At 34.1% G+C, this 22500-nt stretch overlaps 1 long non-coding RNA gene across 4 annotated transcripts in view; it reads right to left on the bottom strand.

Moving 5' to 3' along the window:
- Positions 1–22500, bottom strand: part of LOC136847983 (uncharacterized) — a 322346-nt gene that overhangs the window by 232470 nt on the left and 67376 nt on the right. For all 4 annotated transcript variants that reach the window (XR_010855891.1, XR_010855892.1, XR_010855890.1 and 1 more), the window contains exon 3: positions 17100–17231. This is a non-coding gene — a long non-coding RNA (uncharacterized lncRNA). The remainder of the gene's footprint in view (positions 1–17099; positions 17232–22500) is intronic.

Raw genomic sequence — 22500 nt, 5'->3', positions numbered from 1 at the left:
TCTATGTTTGGTAAAAGACCTGTCATTATAATAGCTCTAAAAATCCCTTTAAATAATTTTCATGTGAAAGCCTGCATTCACTGTAAGTAAAATATATGGTATATGAAACTAGGAACGTTATCAAATATTCCTTTCACGAAATGCGGAAGATATTCCGTTTGAAGTCCTAAGGAAGAAAGGAACGCTTTCAGAATAATAATGGTTGTACGGGTGTATCCTAGCTTCAGAAACATGGGACGAGTTCATTTTCAGTTTAAATATGATATACTCTCTTCTTTGGCATTGTCTAGACTAGAGACAAGGAAAATACTCTATCTTTCATTTTATTAAAACCATCTCCTTCTACATTAATATACGTACGCATGTATATATATATATATATATATATATATATATATATATATATATATATATATATATATATATATATATATACATATATACATATACCTGTATATGTTGTACGTATGTGTCGGTCACAGAAGGTGAAGATATCTTACAGGTAATTAAGAAGTACAGTGACTTCATATAAAATCACAATTTCACATTCCTTAAAAAACAGTGGATGTTTTATTCATAAAACTTGCATTAGGAAGAAATGGTTGCACTATTTACAAACTGTATAACTGACCTAGGTTGTTAGTTTTCTGTAAAAGAAAACTAATGAGATGGCTATTTGACTCTGTCCGTCTGCACTTTTCCTGTCCTCCCTTAGATCTTAAAAACCACTGAGGCTAGAGGGCTGCAAATTGGTATGTTGATCATCCACCCTCCAATCATCAAACATACCAAATTGCAGCCCTCTAGCCTGAGTAGTTTTTATTTTGATTAAAGTTAAAGTTAGCCAAAACAGTGCGTCTGGCACTTCTATAGGTGCCAGCAACACAGGCCACCACTAGGTGGTGGGTGAAAGTTTCATGGGCCGCGGATGAATTTCATGGGCCGTGGCTTAGAGTTTAATACAGCATTATACGCTGTACAGAAAACTCGACTGCGCCGAAGAGACTTCGGCGCATTATTTACTTGTTGTTCCTTGTATGCAAAACGGCGTCAATAACCTTCGTGTTGTGACGCCAGTTTTCGTAACCATAAATCAATCAATCAATCATTAAGTCCGGAATATAAAGGACGTTCATTTCCTAACAGTGTTAAAGGACGATAAGAAACCTGTTATGCGACAAGCAACGAGTACCATGACAGCCACGAAGGCCTGGATTTCTGGATCTGTGTGGAAGGACCGTCAGAGTCAATTACAGTCGGAGGTCGTCCTTTCATAGGATTAAGGAGTCCTAAATGGCAGAGAGTGGGGAAGACAGGATCAAAGGGAATCATATTACTGTAAGGAGATAAGGAGATCCTTTAAAGGTGACAAGGTTTGTTACTTTAGAGTATTGTATATAATATATATATATTTATGTGTGAGAGAGAGAGAGAGAGAGAGAGAGAGAGAGAGAGAGAGAGAGAGAGAGAGAGAGAGAGAGAGCTGGGAAATTGGAAAATTTGTTCTTTGAGAATATTTGAGAGAGAGAGAGAGAGAGAGAGAGAGAGAGAGAGAGAGAGAGAGAGAGAGAGAGAGAGAGAGCAATGCTTTGCATCAATGTAGTTAAGTTTCTGGTTTATGTTATAGAATAAAATGTTACAACATCATTACAAGTTTTTTCAAATTCCATCGGGTTTTTTTTTTGAGGATTAGATCTTGAAATTAGCAAGAAAAGTCATTCGTCAATTTCATAATCTGTACTATCAGATTTTGATTGTGAAATGTTTACAAACAAGTGGACACACACACGCTCCGACAACAAACTGTTTTGCATAAGTAGACAAAAATCCGTTTGAGCATTTCTGTTTTTTCACTTATTGAATAACACAAACTTTCCGAATGATGTTAACATCATTAAAATGTCTAAATCAAATCACTTTCTATTTCCAAAGAGTCTATTTTCTTCTCTGAGTGTAATCCTTTATGTTTATCTATTTATTTATTTTCTGCTAACTAAACAAGAAACAAACGAATTAGCACTTCTCCTTTATCCCAGCTGGGAAATCTTCGAGACTCCTTTTTACTTATCTATTTATTTATTGATATATTTTCTGCTAATTAAGCAAGAAATATACGAATGAGCACTTCTCCTTTAATTCCAGCAGGGAAACCTTTGAGACACCTTTTTATTTGCCTACTTATTTATTTATATATTTTCTGCTAACGAATTAACACCGCTCCTTTATTTCAGCTGGAAAATCTATGAGACACCTTTTTTACTTATCTATTTATTTATTTACTGCTAACTAAGCATGAAATAAAACGCATTAGCACTCATCCTTTATTTCACCTGGGATGTTACGAGACACATTTTTCATTTATCTATGTATTTCTTCATTTTCTGCTAACTAAACAAGAAATGAAACGAATTAGCACCGCTCCTTTATTCCAGCAGGGAAACCTATGAGACACCAGCTGCCGACATATTCCGGTGGAGATTTATAGCTAATACAATTCCATGCAGTGAAGAGAAATTTATGGCAATATTCTCGTGTGGCATTTAGATTAATACTGACGTCTGACGATGGGCGGGCGAAAACGACACCTGCTGCATTTTAAACCATTAGGTTTATATTGAAAGTCTGGAAATTGGATGACTCAGAGCGTCGGGTGTCATATTTCAAGCCGATGGAGTTGTGCTGATATCTGAAAATGTCACTGCTGTCTGAAAATGTCAGTCCTGTTTGAAAATGTCCCTGCCATCTGAAAATGTCAGTCCTGTTTGAAAATGTCAATGCTGTTTGAAAATGTCGCTATTGTCTGAAAATGTCATTCCTGTCTGAAAATGCCACTGCTGTCGGAAAATGTCACTGCCGTCTGATAATGTCACTGCTGTCTGAAAATGTCAATGCTGTCTGAAAATGTCAATGCTGTCTGAAAATGCCATTCTTTTCTGAAAATGTCACTACTGTCTGAAAATGTCGATGCTGTCCGAAAATGTCAATGCTGTCTAAAAATGTCATTCCTGTCTAATAATGACACTGCAGTCTGAAAATGTCAATGCTGTCTGAAAATGTCACTACCATCTGAAAATGTCAATGCTGTCTGAAAATGTCATCCCTGTCTGAAAATGGCACTACCGTCCGAAAATGTCATGCTGTCTGAAAATACCACTGCTGTCTCCACGAATCAATGAAAACATCACAAGCATCATTACAAATCGCTGAATTTGAATGATATTTCTGTCTGAAAAAATCATTGCTACCTGAAAACGTCATGGACCGCTTACAACACTTTAAACAATCAGAAATACGAAAGGTCTGAAAAAGGCAACTGAGTGCATAGTATGCAACATTTCAACACTGTAATAAATGGAGCTTGGACTTTCAAGCTCTTACTGGTGTTCATCATCAAACTGAAGTATTTAATTCCCCTACTAGGAGGTGTAAAATTCATATGGAAACCGAAGTATTAAGAATTAAAATAAACAGAAAATCTTCCTTTTCTGTACTAAAAACTGAACGAAAAATTCCCATGCAGGAGTCCTAAAAACACCCTTCAGTATTTTGCTCTTCGATAGCATAAAAAGTATGGAAACCATATTTCAAAAATAGGATGTCTTATAACAGACAAAAGTTTCCGTTTCACAAAAATATCATTTAAAAAACATCATAAAAGGAAATGCAGTCAGATTTTTACTGGCTAATCCCCAGGTTTTCCAAGGGCATTTTATCTTGATTAAGCGATTCAAAGAAAAGCAAAGGACCCAAGGCTGCATTAAAATCCACCATCTTAAATGTTTTACCTTTTATGGTACACAGTTTCACGAGTTTTAGTTAAAATATTCGTTGTGCCAGCTGATAATATTTTCCAGCTAGAGACGAAAATATTACTAATTATAACTTTTCACATGGTGGCAAACAATTGACTTCCATTTTAGCACAGACTAAATCTTTATCATATCAGTATCGTTCTTTTCATCATAATCTCCATTAACGACATTCCTCTAATTCCTTTCGTAGAAAATGCATCGCCTGTGGTTTTTGGGAAAAAGTTTTAAAAATACAGTGACTGAATTCTTCGAATATTGCGGCTGTAATCACACAAAATGAAGGGGCATTATTTCGCCGTTTCACGTCAAGGCATTTAACATTACCTTTCTTGCCACCTAAACAGAATCAAAATAGAATTCGATGGATAAACGCCTTTACTATTTAAATACTGTCCACCTCTCGCTTGCGGAGCACACATTCTCTCATTCAATTTCACGTCGTATTCTACTCAGTTAAAATGCGTTGAATTTTCTGTCACCCCGACATCCACGCGTACTGCTGCTTTCCATGGAAATTATCATCCTCTCGGAATCATTCAAAGCAAACGGAGGAACTTTTGCGACGAGAGCGAAAATAATTCGGTTCTCGTACTCGGAGACTGATTTCAAATAAGTGAAAAACGCGCCGAAGTTTCTTCGGCGCAATCGAGTTGTCGGTACAGCTGCTACAGCGTATAAATCCATCTTCGGTGGCCTCGGCATAATCCTGTATGAGCCGCGACCCATGAAACTTTAACCACGGCCCGGTGGTGGCCTATTATATCTCTTGCCAGAAGCACGATTATAGCTAACTATAAACTTAAATAAAATAAAACTACTGAGGCTAGAGGGCTGCAATTTAGTATGTTTGATGATTGGATGGTGGAGGATCAACATACAAATTTGCAGCCCTCTAGCCTCAGTAGTTTCAAGATCTGAGGGCGGACAGAAAAAGTGCGGACAGAATAAAGTAGAAGCTTGCATCCTAATCCCTGACTTATTAACATGCTTTTCATGTTAATTTTATTTACGCTAATTTCATTTATGTATTATCTTCGTTACGAATAGTAAAAATGATGTAGCACTCAGTACTGCTACAGCCAAAATCTGAAAAGCAAAAATGATGTAGCATTTAGCACTGCTACAGTCAAAATCTGAAAGGAACTTACTATGACGCGCCAAAACTGCGTTCCTTACCACGACTCCAGTTTCAAGAATATTTCATTAATAATTCATATTCATATAGAGAATATTTTAAAGTGAGGATAGCTCTGAAATACACTTTGTAATACACGTACATCTAGCTAAAATTTTAAAACACGCTCATAAAAGTGCGTTCTTAATTGCACAAGCAACATCGTTATACCTAATGGTGGAAGAGATATTACTTGTTATTGGATCTCACTGAATAACAGAAAGACGCGATAGCGTTTCTGCAAAAAATAATTTGTAAAATTCATTTTTGAACATATCAGTAATACTATCAGCCAGATAGAGTAGCTGTACCCTTATTCTGAGCATGAATATTAGGCTTTAGGAAAATATAGAAAAAATGAACCAAAAGGTTCTCTCAAGTACTTTCGCAATATTTCCCATTTTGAAATGCTAAGCTTATGCTATAGATTTCCGTGTTAGTCTTGATTTAGTTCTCCTTCTTCCTCTATTAATGCTTTTTTTTTTTATCTTTTTTCCACGATAATTCCATCAACAACTTTATTATCCTTATCTTCATTAATTGTTTGGCTTAATGAAAAATGCATTTTTGATATTTACAGAATCAAAATGATATATATATATATATATATATATATATATATATATATATATATATATATATATATATATACATACATACATACATACATATATATATATATATATACACACATATATATATACACATTTCTTAGAAAGCTCAATTTCAATTTGTGTATATATATATATATATATATATATATATACATATATATATATATATATATATATATATATATATATATATATATATATATATATATATATATATATAATACTCTGTATATTTATACATATATGCATATATATTTGTATATATTTATATATATATATATATATGTATATATATATATATATATATATATATATATATATATATATATATATATATATATATATATATATATATATATATAATGTGCAATTACACCCTTTAACACATATGTAAAGAGCCATTTTTCTTTTGAAGACTTTCTTTACCCTGTATAATATATAAATCTTTAAACCACACACCTAGATACATGCATTATATATATATATATATATATATATATATATATATATATATATATATATATATATATATATATATATATATATATATATATATATATATATATATATATATATATTGTAAGGTTTAGAGGTTGTTTTGTTTTTAGAACGACCGTTCTACGATCATTTCCTTGTGCGCTCCTTGCACAGTGGTGTTTTTGTTTGTGGAGAGTTGACGTCTGTCGCCTTCGCTTTGGCAGCGACAGCCAGGTTTGGGATGGCAGCCAGTCTGGTTCAGATTGATTGATTGATTAATTGTGGGTTATCTGGCGTCACGTCTGGTTCAGAGCAGCAGTAGTCGGGTTTAGAATGGCAGTTAAGTTTCGTGCAGCATAGCAGTAAGGATTTTACAGCAGGCATCTTACCTCTTGGCTGTGGTAATGGTAGGATGGCTAAACCATAGTCATCTGTGGACCAGAATAGTTCCAGTTCGACAGCAGACAAGTTGTCTCGATGATTCCACCATGATCGTCCGTGTGATGGCTGTGTTCCAGTTTGCAGTTGGTGGCCGCTTCGATGTTTTCACAGAGATAGGTCTGATTGGATTCATCCTTTTCGACAGCTGGATCTGTCGTGTCATCTCTAAGGAGACTGCGTTTTTCTTTATTGTGTGATGCTAGCCGGAGTCATGCAGTTTTGGTGCAGCGTGACTGTTTATTTTTGCTGCTGGTTTATTATTGTATAATTGTTTATGCTGTCTGTTTACTATTGTTTATGCTGCTTATTACAGTATGATTGTCTATGCTGCCTGTTTGCTATGGTTGTATTACTTGTTTATCATTTATGATGTAAGCTGATTGTTTATGCTGTCTGCTCATTATTTATGATATTGTTTATGCTGCGTGTAAGTTTATTTTGATGTAGCTCAAGTGTTCATTGATTAGTGTTAATACTTTGGTTCAAGTTAAAATAATATTCACTGCTGTTCATTGTTATTGGTGCTACTGATTTTTGTTTGAGTAACTTAAATAGCCACATTTTGTTATATTTTGAATTTACTGAACTGACTCTGACTTATTGGTTAATTCATTATTGATGTGATTATTTGCCAAACCTGAACTCATTTGTAAATACGTATATTACATTATGTAATAAATTAGTATTAAGGTGACTTTCGTGGTTCTGTTCAAGCGCCCTCCTCCGTGGTTCACTGGTCCTGCCAGTCCCATTCTATTTGTTTTTATTTTAGAACCTGTAGAACTGACTGTGGTTCATCAATATATATATATATATATATATATATATATATATATATATATATATATATATATATATATATATATATATATAAAACTTTAAACCACACACACACCTACATACATACATACATATATATATTGCATTATATTCTTTTTGGTGTGTGTGTGTGTGTGTGTGTGTGTGTGTGTGTGTGTGTGTGTGTGTGTTTGTTTGTGTGACCACGCGCGCGAGAGAGAGAGAAACCGACGCCCGGTAGGTGAAATGAAACACCAGTAAATTTAAAATATTTTAATCATTGTTTTTTAACACCGACAGGTAAATTAGATATCTCATTGAAATAATATTACAGATACCACAGCTTGGACCATTTTATGTAAATTTTTCAGATATTAGCTAAAGGTAGTAATTTGTGATAAATGTTTCGGAAACACATATTAAGTTTTTCTTAAGTGAAATTACTATTGTTTTAATTTTGCTGATAACTGATTTTTAGTGAATTTTTAAAGGTCCATTGGTGGCTTGGTTTAGGATGTAGGCACTATACTGTGAACAAAATTATCCCTTAGCCATGAACGGAATATTCCTCTGTATTTGTAACTGTAACAAAAATAATTTTCATGTTGAAATGGTTCATTGTTATAGAGATGAAGATTTATTAAGATATTGTAAACTAATCAGCTTATATACAGAAGCAAATGTGTAAAACAAAAGCAGATTTGGCGAAATGATATTGTCAAATAAGGGAGTTAGAACCTTCATACGCCGGAGTCATTCCTGGGGATTCTGGAGCCGAGGAAGGATTCTCCGAGGTCTCCATCGGCACGACTTGATGACGTCATAAATCTTCTGACCACTAATGTTTCTGCTCAGTGAATCACCTTATTTCTTCAATATATTCAGGTAAATAGTTTATAATTTCTCAGTAAATCTTTAATTTTACAACCAATAAACAAGTTCAACAACAAAATGATCCATATATTACATTAAAAAAATGCGAACATTCCTTGTCATGATCATTTGAGAGTAAGGGATAAATGTTTCACGCCTACGGTATGGCGTCTCCACCCTCAATCAACCCGCCACGAAACATTTAAAAATTTACTAAAAATCAATAATCAACACAATTAAGAAAACAGTAATTGTAATTAACAGACATTTAATATATGTTTCTGAAACATACATCATTAATTATTACTTTCATCCAAGAACTTTCAAATTTACATAAAATGATCCAGTCTGAGGTTTCTCTAATATTGTTTCAATGACACACCTAGTTTCCATATCGGTGATAAAAAATAATGAATAAAATATTTTAAATTAGCTGTGTTTTATTCACCTACCGGCGTCGGCGGGTAACTCGGTTGCTCTCTCTCTCCCGGTCGTTCACACACACACACACACATACACACACACACACACACACACACACACACACACACACACACAAACACACACACCCCAAAAAATAATCTAATATATATACATACATATATATATATATATATATATATATATATATATATGTTGTTAAAAGATTTTTAAAAACGTGTATATATATATATATATATATATATATATATATATATATATATATATATATATATATATATATATATATATATATATATATATATATATATATTCTATGGATACTGATCCTTAAACCTAACCTTGATCAACGATTTTGAAAGGTGAGAGATGCATCTTGAGGTTGTTTAAGTATAAAAACTTTTAGTTATAAAAATCAAATATAGAAGACGATCAATGTGACGTTTTTACCCGACTTCAGTAACGTCGGTAGAGAAAAGCCCACTAAAAAGATTAGTTTCAATTTTCATCATGAGCTACTTAATTTCAAAACACATGGCTTTTTTTAAATTGACATATCTATGAAAGACCGATATATTATATATATATATATATATATATATATATATATATATATATATATATATATATATATATATATACATATATATAAATATATATACATGAAAACGAAATAAATAAAAATTCGATTTTAAGTATGTGTCGAAAATCGCAGTTAAGAACTCCAATTCGTGAGAAAATAATCGACACGAATGAACCCAGCCGGCATTAGATCTCCTTAGACTTTGGAAACAAGAGCCCATTTGCACTAACGACCACATTGTAGGTAACATACTCTCAACACAAGTACGGCCAACAAAAGTCAGTATACCTGAAAGAGAAACGTGCCACTAATATATTTGTTGAATAGCAACGATAAATAAAGTACTTTACGATCTCACGTCCCACTGCTCAAAATATACTGTTTAATCACACTATCTGAACATATGATAATATTACAAACAGCAACACCAACAAAAACCGTAACAGTGACAACCATAACAATAATTATTATAATGAAGTAATACCAATAATACTAACAATAACAGAGGATAGATAGTGAAAACCTATGAGACTTGAGGGTTGTTTGGATGATGATGATGATGGCTTTATCGATAGTGACAGATGATGATGATGATGATGACGACGACGATTGGCTACAGATGGTCTCTCTTATTTTGATCCATTAAATAAGTTTGCGGAAAATCTATGGGCACCAGACTACATTTTTCACTAGGCTATAACTGGCCCACAAACAGCACTATGAATAATACAAAATCATTGCCATATATAAAAGTGTCACGAACACTAACAGCGCAACGAAGATAAAATACTCGTAGTAAAAGACGGAAAATTAAAACGCGGCGAAAGGGAATTCTCTGTTTAATTTATACCTTTCGCCTTTCACCGAATCCTTTGTTTAAGTTAAACCTTTCTTCTACCATTTTTTGCACGGCCTTTGCCATTCCTTAAAAAATATTATGAAATAACTTGAGCGCCTGAATTTTCAGGTTCCTTTTTTACTTTTCCTTACATTTATCTAAAACGTAAGATTTATTCTCAGAATTGGGATTCTGCTGCTGTGTTCAGCCGGTTTTATACATTTCTGAGAGAAATCTCAATTACAACTGACGTCGCTTCTACCATTTGGTACAATACTGTTGCACATGCTATTAAGAACGCATTTTATACGTTCAAAATAATTTGTGATGTCTGTGCGTCACAATAAACAGTAGGACTGATGAGGGATACGTACTATCTGAAAGTCTCTCCTTTTCGTTTTTAACTTTGTACATAAATATTTTTAACACTACAGTGGTTTTTAATTCTCGATATTATAGCCTTGTTACAGGGCCGTCTTCTTTCAATGAACTTTTTCTTACACCTGCATACCAAAATGATATTCACGTTAAAATAATCTATGTCTGAACATGAATAAAAAAAAGTATTTGTAAATCTCCAGTTGTGATGTGGAATGCAGTTTTACACGTCGTAATTCGGCCTTTTTCAGGGGGTAAAAAATAATAGGGAGTAAAAAAATAACAGGTGGCAAAAAAAGAACAAGGTAAAAAATAACAGGGGGTAAAATACCAGGGGGAAAAATAACAGGGGAAAACAATAGAAGGTAAAAATAACAGGGGGTTAAAAAATCGGGGGGTAAAAATAGGGGTAAAAATAACAGGGGGTAAAAATTAACAAGAGGTAAAAAAACAAGGGGGGGGGGAAACAATGGGGTAAAAATTAACAGGGGGTTAAAAACACACGGGGTAAAAAAGGTGGTAAAAATTATTGGCGTAAAAAAACGGGGTAAATAACGGAGTAAAAAAAAGGTAAGAAAAGGGGGTAAAAAAAAGGAGGCAAAAATTACCAAGGGGTAAAAAAACTGGGGGTAAGAAAACAGGGGTTAAAAAACCGGAGGTAAAAATAATAAGAGGTAAAAATAACGGTAATAAGAGGTAAAAATAACGGGGTAATAAAACAATGGTTAAAAAAAGGGGGTAAAAATAACAGGGGGTAAGAAAACAGGGGTTAAAAAAACAGGGGGTAAAAATAACAGGGGTAAAAATAACAGGGGTTAAAAAACAGGGGGTAAAAGTCAACAGGGGAGTAAAAAACAAGGGGCAAAAAAACAGGGGGTAAAAGCTAACAGGGGGTAAAAGTTAAAAGGGGATAAAAACAGGGGGTAAAAGTTAACAAGGGGGTAAAAAACAGAGGGTAAAAGTTAACAGGGGTTAAAAAACAGGGAATAAAAAAAGGGGTAAAAAAGGGGGTAAAAATTAACAGGGAATAAAAAACAAGGGTAAAAATAACAGGGGTAAAACAACAGGGGGTAAAAAATTGGTAAAAATAACAGGGGGTAAAAATAACAGGGGTAAAAAACAGGGGGTGAAAATAACAGGAGTAAAAAAACACGGGGTAAAAAAATGGGTAAAAATAACAGGGGTAAAAAAGGGGGTGAGAAAAGCAGGGGGTAAAAATTAACAGGAGGGTAAAAAACGGGGTAAAAAAAAGGGGGTAAAAAAATAGGAGGTAAAAAAAACGGGGGTTACAAATAACAGGGGGTAAAAATTAACAGGGGTTAAAAAAGGAAGTAAAAAAAACAGGGGGTAAAAAAGGGATAAAAGCAGGGGGTAAAAATAACAGGGGGGTAAAAATTAACCCTGTAAAAAGAACATGGGGTAAAAACAACAGGGTAAAAACAACAAGGGGCGAAAAAGTGAGTAAAAAATAACAGGGGGCAAATACATAACGGGGGTAAAAAAAATAACATGGGGTAAAAAAATAACATGGGGTAAAAAATAACAGGGGGTAAAAAATAACAAGGGTAAAAATAACGGGGTAAAAAATAACGGGGTAAAAATAACATGGGGTAAAATATAATAGGGGGTAAAAAAAGGGGGTTAAAAACAATAACAGGGAGTAAAAAAATGGGGTAAAAAATACTAAGGGGTAAAAAATAACGGGTAAAAATTAACAGATGGGTAAAAAAAGGGGGAGGGGTAAAAATAACGGGGTAAAAAAACAGAGGGTAAAAAACAGGAGGTAAAAAAAACAGGGGGCGGGGCAAAAACAACAGGAAGTAAAAAAAAAAACATGAGGCAAGTACAGCATCACTTTTGGTAGCCGGTGGGAAGCTAATAGATAAATGAAATTAACACAGCATCACATTTGATGGTCTTTGCGGTGCTAGTACACGAATAAACTTAACCCGAAGAACATATCATTAACTCAGGAATTAGGAAGCACGCTGTCTCTTGTCAGTTTTTGACGCTAATTCGAAGTCTCTGAGGATCATAGCAGAATGACTCACAGTTTTGCCACAAAAGTTCCTCCCTTGACTTAGAATAATTTCGAAGGGGGAATTTCCATGGAAAGCACCGGTACACGTGAATGTTAGGGGTGAGAGAGCATTCACGACATTTTAACTGAATGAAATGCGACGTGAAACATAGAATGTGTGTTCCGCACGCGAGAGGCAGAATACATTTAAAGGCGAGATATATATCGACCGAATTCTATTGAGAATGTTTAGATGGAAACAAATACACCACTGAATGGTTTGACGTCAAATGCCGAAATCAACCGCTTTTATTTTGTATTATTATAGTTGTAATAATCGAAGGAAAATTACAGGAGGAGGTTTTCAAAGATGGTACCGGTAACGTTAATTACAAGCATGATAATAACGCAGAAAGGTGCCGTATTGTGAAGATTTATTACAAACCAAGGTACATAATTAATCTTCACAATACGGTTAACTACTCCGATCTGAATATTCACAATCAAAAGATATGCCCGATAACATTTCCGTTTTGAATGAAAGAACAAATAGCATTAGTCTAAGAAACTAATGTGGTAACAATCACTCGGTGGACCATGTACACCAAAAAAGATACCACAGAAGGTACCGAACGCAAAGGAATGGAACGGAATATTTAGCCCAGAGGTCAAGCACTGGGACTTACGAGGCCATTCAGCGCTGAAAGAGAAACTGAGAGTAAAAAGGTTTGAAAGGTGTAACAGGAGGAAAACCTCGCAGTTACACTATGAAACAATTGTTAGGAGAGGGTGGAAAGTCAGATGGAAAGAGAATATGAACGTAGGTACAGTAAAAGGAATGAAAGGGGTTACAGCTACGGGCCGAAGGAACGCTGCTAATTATATATATATATATATATATATATATATATATATATATATATATATATATATATATATATATATATATATATATATATATATATATATATATATATATATATATATATAATTAGCAGTTCGATTATAAGGTACAGGCCTATAACGGAGTCAGGTTTATAACGAATAAAACCTTAATCCCCGGTCCCTAATTGAATAAATATCCGGGAATTGTAAGGTATGTAGCGAATCTTAATAACGAAATCGGGCTTTGTAACGAACTATTCAGTATATCCCAGAGACAGATTTATTGTTGAGAATTCTGTTACAGGGAAGTGAAAATTCTTCTGTTATATAAACAAGAAACACCTTTTATCCAGAGTTGCAGTCAATTATTGATTTTATAATTACCCGGTACTTAGCCTGGTGACTGACAGGTAATAAAACCCTTATATTGTAGTTATATCAATTATACTAAGCTATACTTACTTTATACATTAGTTACTCGATTGTTTTGAGATTTTAAAATGGTCATGCAATATTACACGTTGTTCTTCGTGTTAATCAGCAAGAGAAACAACAAATTAAAGGAAATCATATGAAAAATGGATATACTCGTATAAGTAAATAAAGAAAAATGGATATCTAAGTAAATAAAAGAAAAATAATCAAAATGGCAAACTAAGAAGAAATACAGTAAAATCTGCGTTACAATTTAACAGAAACCCTTCAATCGGAGTTTCGTTGCAACCCCAAAAAAAAAAAAAAACGAAAAATATATGATTTAAGGTACAAGTTAAGAACAACGACCTTCACAAGGATGACAAGAAAAGGTAAATAAAAAAAAAAAACGAAAACTATTCCCAAACACAGTAGTAAGTAAGAATCGAAAATAAAGACAGAATCAGGAGACACCGAATGAGCAAGGAAGGGAAACAGAAAGAGAATTGAGCGGTCTGCTTCCACACTCTTTTGATCCGTAATTCAGTTTGATCTGTTCGGTTCGCCTCGCTAATATTCCTGCTTGAAGATTTTCCTGCTGGAAGAAGTACAATTTTTTTTTTTTCAGAGAAAATTTGAAAAAAAAAAATTTTTTTTTTTTTGCTATTCCTGCTGGAAGAAGTACATTTTTTTCTTTTGTTAGAAGGAAATTTTAAAAAAATTGTTTTTTGCTAATCCTGCTGGAAGAAGTACAAATCTTTCTTTTTTTTCATAAGAAAATTGGAAACAAAAATTTTTTTTTTTGCTATTCCTGCTGGAAGAAGTACAAATCTCTCTTTTTTTTTTCAGAAGAAAATTTTGGGAAAAAAATTTGGGGGCTTTTTCTCAAGAAATATAAAAAAAAAATTGGGGGGCTATGACATGAAAAACATTTCTTTTGTGCCAGAAGATAGAAAAATCAATTTTTTTCCTGCCTGAAGAAGAAGGAAAGTCCATTATTTTCCTGCCAGAATTAAGAAAAAATATCTTTTCCTGCCTGAGGAAGAAGGAAAGTTCATTATTTTCCTTCCAGACGTAAGGAGAAATATCTTTTGCCTGCAAGAAAAAGAAGGGAAATACTTTACTTTTCCACGATGAAAAAACTTTTTCCTGCTAGAAACCTTTTTCTGGCAGAAGAAAAAGGAAAATTATTTCTTCTAAGGAATTAAATATTTATTTTTTTTGTGCCAGAAGATGGAAAAATCCATTTTTTCTCCCTTAAGAAGATGAAGGGAAAATAATTTTTTCCCGCCAAGAAAGGAAGGAAAGTTCATTAATCTCCTGCCAAAAGCAAGGAAAAATATATTTTTCCTGCCAGATAAAGAAGAAAAAGAAGGAAAATAATTTTTTCCTGCCAGAAGTAAGGAAAAATATCTCCTTCCTTCCCAAAACAGATGGGTACTCTTTTTTTCAAGCTCAATAAAATTTTTCTGCCGGGAAATAAAATAATTTCTTTCATATAAATGACGGGATTTTTTCCTGACAGGAAAAGAAAAAATTTCCGGGCAGAAGTAGAAGGAAAACTTTCTTCCTTCCAGAAGGAAAATATTAAAGAATTTCTTTTGGCAGTAAAAGAAACAAGTATCCTTTGTTTCCGCCAGGGGAAGGGAAAATACTTTTTTCCTATTTGAAGAAGAAAAATGATTTCTTCCTGTTAGAAAAAAAGAAAAAAATAATTTTTCCTGTTAGAAAAAGGAAAATAGTTTTTTCTTGTTATGAAATGGAAAGTAATATTTTCATGTTAGAAAAAGGAAAATAATTTTTTCTACGTAAAGAACAGGGGAAAATATTTCTCTTTTGGGCAAGAAGTAACCCAAATTTATTTATTTATTTATCTATTTATTTATTTATTTATTTATTTATTTCCTGTTTTAAAAGAAAGACGAATCATACATGTTGCATATAATATATCAACAATGACGAAACTACCATTTTGGTAATCTGCATTATATACAAATAAAAATAGGAGTCCTAATCTTCTTTTCAAATACCGACAACGGAACAGCTCAAAGAATTGCTCTGTACAAACTCTTGAATTTGGGCTTCAGAAATTCAGGCATTTCTGGAGCGAATTAGTGCCCGGGAAACAACAGCTTTAAACCAATTTCAGCGAATCGCAACGGAATTTCCTAAGGACCGGGTCGTGGTCTGAACGAAAATACTCTTTCAACGTTTTCTCAAAAGCCTTCCCAGTTTTTAATGTTTATTGCTTGTACACACGCCTGCAAGCTCGCTCAAAGGCACACACAATACAGGTCCTAGACACAAGTAGTGACTGCAAAATGTCTGTTCAAGAACTCCGCAATTTTTCTTTTACTGATCAATTTCCGTATGTGGATAAATTCTTATCATGTCTAAACTTGCTCATATTCAGTATCAAGCCTCTCCTTTGTTTCATTCAGATTTTGTCTTCACACTCTTCTCCCTTAATAAATTCATCAAAAGGGCTTTATTAATGTCAACACAAATATCAATGACACAGTAACAGCCACGAATCCTGTGAAGATACAATGGAGATATACATCGTCAATACATTCAGGCACGGATTTATTGGTGATGCGATTTCACGGACACTTTACGACAGTATTGAAGAAAGTTGTGGCATTGTCCTGCTGGGATTTTAGATAAGTGCACATTTTTGGAACAGAACGTGCGAAAGCATTGCATGTGATATTCCACACATATATTTACAAGATCTTAGCTTTTTTGACTTATCAACACACACGCACATACAGTATATATATATATATATATATATATATATATATATATATATATATATATATATATATATATATATATATATATATATATATATATATATATATATTAACGTCTCTGAAGAATGTAAGTTTCATTACTCAATCTAAGACAATCACTCTCTAACCAAAATTAATATCTACAGTATATCGCGCAAGCATAACAAGAAAATCATACAAAAAGTATGTTAAAAACAGTCGCATTTGTGCTATCATTATTATTTCTCTCTTCACATACAGGCATCGAATTTTCTTAATGTAATGGAAATCTATGACCGTTTAGTTAAGTAGGTCGTCATTTCGTAAGAAAAACCTAAAATTTTGAACTTCACCTTTAAATCACAACCGGTAGTAAGGTTCTTGCCTACCAGTCGAGAGGACCGGGGTTCAAATCCCGCTGCTCACTGGTGGCTTGGGGATGGTGCCATTGCATAAACCCGGTGGTCCGCCAACCTAACGGTCTCAAAACTCGAGAGGATTAGTAAGAAAATAGGTACCAGCCCCCAGGAGGACTTTAACCTTTAACCTAAACTTCAAAGAAGGGACAACATACCTTAAAGGAAGATTAGCAGTTTCACAGGTGGTAATACCCTTTTCACAGGTGGTAATACCCTTTTCAACTAATGATTATTAAGTATCGGTGTCTTTAGAAACGAGATCCTTACAGTTCATGGAGCAATGTTACCTGTAAAATGAAACAAATAAATATACATATATTAATACAGCCTGAGATTTCCCAGTCTTTGTCACTTGTACAATAACTTGAGTATTTATTCATCCCAGAGATATTTATTAGCACCTGTTCTGTTTATATCTTTCCCTTTAAAAAAGGTTGAATCCACTTACTCTTGATGAAATTTAAAAAGAATAACTTGAGTATTTATTCACCAACGAGTGATAATTGAGAATCTACTTATTTTATCTTCCCTTTAAAAAAAATGGTTGAATCTACTTTTTCTTGACGGAAATTAAAAAAAAAAACAAAAGTATGGCAAGCTATCAACAACCTCTTGAAATTGGTTAGTACATAAATATTCCTCTGTCATAACTGCGTTTCTGTCTTAGCGTTCTAAATTACTATTCAATCTGCACGAAGACCAAAATCACCTGAAAGCCCCGACCAATCTTGGACAAATCATCATCATTCTCTGACTTTTCGGATTAACTGATCAACGACAGCAAAGAAGTAATGTCTCTCTTGTTGTTAAGGTCATCTCATGCAATAACTTAAGTGAAAAATGAAAAGTGAAAAATGAAATGGCAATATATATATATATATATATATATATATATATATATATATATATATATATATATATATATATATATATATATCAAAAGGAATTAATACCATGACGGAATACAGATTCTGTCAATTTAAGCCAACAGAGAAATAAATCTGCATATGAATTAAAATGGCAGGGGAGAGAGAGAGAGAGAGAGAGAGAGAGAGAGAGAGAGAGAGAGAGAGAGAGAGAGAGAGAGAGAGAGAAGGAAATCTGTACATGAAATAAAATGGCAGGGTAGAGATATACCTCATGCACACACACACACACACACACACACACACAGAGAGAGAGAGAGAGAGAGAGAGACAGCTTGGAATGGTGCCAAACCTTGAAATTAAAGAAAAGTAAGACTTGATAATAGAGAGGACGTGTGAAATAAACAAGGGAACGAGAGACTGGTCTCAGCTTAAAGGAGAGAGAAACAGACGAAACGAATTGGGAAAGAAAGTCGCAGCGAGCATCTGCAATCTTTTGATGCGCGAATCAGATTGATTTGTTCAGTTCTCCGGGCTAACATTGCTGCCAGAGAGAGAGAGAGAGAGAGAGAGAGAGAGAGAGAGAGAGAGAGAGAGAGAGAGAGAGAGAGAGAGAGAGGAAAAGTCCCTTTGCTGTATTAGAAAGAAGCATATATTAAACTTTTCTTTTAAAAGGGGAATTCAGTTCACTTTTGAATTACCTGAAGTGAACTATTAAAATTGGCGTTTGGGAAATATATGACAACAGACAATAATTTTTATTCATTTTAATGAGAGTTGAGTAAAGTAAAGACTTATGCTATATCTTTATGTTGACACTGCACCTATTCCGAAGCCTGTCTAATGTGGAAAATAAAAGAGAGAGAGAGAGAGAGAGAGAGAGAGAGAGAGAGAGAGAGAGAGAGAGAGAGAGAGAGACTGTATATAAATTAAAATTGCAGAGTTAAGATGTGCCTCATGTACAGAGAGAGAGAGAGAGAGAGAGAGAGAGAGAGAGAGAGAGAGAGAGAGAGAGAGAGAGAGAGCTATAAGTTTACACAATAAGATGTGTAGCTCAAATTCGTGACAGTAGGGCCTACAAATTCACGCAGTTGTGAAGTGAAACAGTGCACCCTTGGCTCGGCAACTTTAAATTAATTTCTAGGAATAACACAAGAATCTTCTCGAAATTATGTCATGGTTTTGAGGAAAGTAGTCATTCACCTGTTTGTAAAAAAAATTGTTTATCAATGTTTATTATTATTATTATTCAGAAGATGAACGCTGTTCATACGGAACAAGCCCACCAAAGGGGCCACTGTCTTGAAATTCAAGCTTCCAAAGAATAAGGTGTTCATTAGCAAGAAGTTGCAGAAGGCAAAGGTAAATACAGAAAGAGGAAATCAGTCGTTGGAAAAACAGATGAATTAACAAATGAATAAAAATGTAATTACTAATACTAATGATTATACTAATACGCAAACACATCTATTTTTAGAAAACAAAGAGAATGGTTTTTACTTGTCAATGTTTATGCAAACAACCGAACACGTGGATACAGACAGCAAGCCACGGACTCAAAAACTGGACGAAAACTGTTATATTGAAGCGTTTTCACGAATACGTTATTTTCACCAATAAAATGATCGTATCACTTCGCCTTACTGATATGATTGACAGTTACATGCCATGGACCTAAAAACTGGACTGAAAACTTGCTCTATTGAAGAGTTTTAACTAACACATTATTTTCACCAATAAAATTATCCTATCACTTGCTTATGTGTTTCATACTGCTTCATTTTAGCCTTCGTCTTCCTATCTCTCTTCCTTAATTGGCAATAAACTTCCTAATGCCGTTCCTTGACGCCTGTGGTGAAATGTATGAGACAACAGGTGCCGATAAATTTTGGTCAAGATTTATCGTCAGTGATGCAGCTTCAAGGCCAGTCCATACTGTGAGGGAGAAATTTATAGCAACAGCTACCGTGGTCATCAGACTGGTATTAAGGAAAACAAGAATAAAAAAAAACAAGGTTACTTAAGTATCACATAAAACACTGCGTGTAAACGGTTGCATCCTGTATATCTTATGATTCAAAGAGCCAGATATTCACAGTTTAAGTTGCTGAATTAAAGGTTATTCACTTCTTAAGTACTGAGGCAATACCACATGAAACCAGAGCATCTGCACTAACACTACTAAACACACACACACACACACACACACACACACACATTATATGTGTGTGTCTGTGTGTATGAATTCTGGTAAGCTTACAAGGGTGTTTACAACATATGTCCCTCATGTCCTCAGGGAAGGGAACAATCAGTGTGTATGTGTTTGTACGTTTGTGAAAATCTCAAGGAACAAGCACACACACATATGTGTGTGAAAGCACGGATTTACCTTTGTATGAAAGCGTGTGTAAGCACACATGCTGTCTGCCAAATTTGATAATACCAATAATCCAACGAACATAAATAATGTAAGGGTCTGTGACGCTTTATTTAATATAATACTGAGTCTGGCATATCATCGGAAATCATAAATCATGTGTAACGCCCCAATTCCAATATTGTGACAATATTCCTCCAATTTCAGTGAAATAACCCGCGTTGGATCACGTTAATTAAAAGCACGATATTTACAAAGGGTCGAATGCTTTGTTAAGATAATTTAATTACCTGAATGCTTTTGAATATTAGCTTATCTTTCGGCATTATGTAGAGGTAGGAAAAGTCTCTTTGAATACGCAGAGAAAAATCGAAGACTTAGGGACGCTTAGACATTTCTGAGAGATTTGTAAGTAGTTTGACAGCTATTTCAACATACTGACAAGATATTAAATAAATAAAAAAATACAATAAATAACTGTATAAATTATTTCACAAAAAAATAAATGCATCAATTATTAAGAATGAAAATTAAATCTTTGGGCTAAATTGATCAGTAAAGACCTAAGTGAATAATTACAGTGTTTTAAAGCTGATGAAGGAAATCACTTTCGCCGGCCTCTAAGGTATTAACATAAAAATGTCCAGAGCTATACTGGCCTAAAATGGAAAACTGCAGTATCTGCAAAACTTTCGAAATTGAGATATGCCACCTCTTGAAACACTAATACACAAGTTACTGCAGCTTCAGAATGATTCTTCAGTGCTTTATTTCGGGGGTCCCATTTGCAGTATCTGCAAAATCAGTAGTAAGGCAAGGGAAAACTGCAGTATCTACCATTTTTATCAGTTTTGCATTTTTGCAGATACTGCAGTCTTTCATTTTAGGGCAGTATGAATGAGAATAAATGTGGTATTCGGAACTAAAGCAAAAATCAGCCTTAGTTCGTTCTGTAAAACTTATACTAGTACAGCTCTTAGTTACCTGTACATGAGATTGAAACCAATGAAAATAAACTTATATAATTAAAATAAACTTACAAGCAACAAAAATCTTAGTTAATCAATCTACCACCAAAAGGAATTCATTTACTTACAGCATATATTTCCTTGGAAACTAACGAAGATCCTTATATTGTACCAAGAAAAATAAAAATAATTTCCAATGGGTATCTACTGATTTTTACTTGAAGACTGACATTTCATATTTACTAGCCGAAAGATGCATTTAAAATATTACCTAATCATAAAAATTCCATAGAACCTCAATTTATGCGCTTTCTAACCCTAATTAGTGAAGACGGAAATCAAAGAAATATCTCAAACAAGTTCCTACTGATTTTTCTTTCGAGCACGTTCGAGGGGTCTAATTAAGAATACATGTTATAACCCGTCCTCAGTTAATTACCACCTGCAAGCAGTAATTGCCTTCAGGAAAAGCCATGATTTGTTAATTAGGGGCAAACAGCGGGAGGCGACTCGGCTTACGTTCGCTCCGAAAGATATATTTGTTCTTCCAACAGCTGCAGGTGGAACTTATCTCTCATCCAACTGATGTCTGGTAAGTTATTCTTTGCTCACGGACAAAGATTCTATATTTTCTTATTTGTTTTTATTCTCCTGGGTAAGATTCCTTTTGGGTACGATTCCTCCTGGTTCGTATGATTCTCCAGGCTGTGTACAGACCCTTGCCATATATTTAAAGCTATTCAAACTCTTGGCGTTTGATGGAATATTGCGATTCAGCCACAATTCAAGTGCGTCGACCAATCACAAGCAAGACAGAATCTTCACTGATATCGACTGCCGGTATTTATCGTCATTTAAAAAAAAAAAAACACGTTACATATACTTTCTTTCATTTCCTTTCCTCCTACATAGATACTATTGCCTCCCTTCCTAATTCTCTGGCATACAAATATTCACTTCTAACATCATCTCTAAAGGTTTGCCACACCACGGCTTTCATCAGTCGACCGTTTCTCTATTTTAATTTCTATATGAGATTCATCCATACATACTTCTGAATTCCACTCACTTAACCTTTTACAGACCTTAAAACACCAACCTGGACATTCACTCTCGAGTCCGAGATCAGCTAAAATAGGGGAGTGCATTTATCCCTTGCGGAGAGGGGACGGGATTTTTCAATTTTCCTGAGGTGTTCATTTTTCCTGAGGTGTCTGAGAAGGGACAAGAAGGGGAAAGGGTAAGAGGAGTATCGATGTTATGCAAAGAGGAAAGAATATCTTTGATGCGCTGGTTGGCTGGATTACATCATTTCTTCCCTTAGGTGTGTTCAAAGGGTTGGAAT

The sequence above is a fragment of the Macrobrachium rosenbergii genome, chromosome 18, assembly GCF_040412425.1.
Source record: "Macrobrachium rosenbergii isolate ZJJX-2024 chromosome 18, ASM4041242v1, whole genome shotgun sequence".
Taxonomy (NCBI): domain Eukaryota; kingdom Metazoa; phylum Arthropoda; class Malacostraca; order Decapoda; family Palaemonidae; genus Macrobrachium; species Macrobrachium rosenbergii.
Note: the sequence above shows the minus strand (reverse complement) of the source record. Positions and strands in the feature narration are given on the sequence as shown.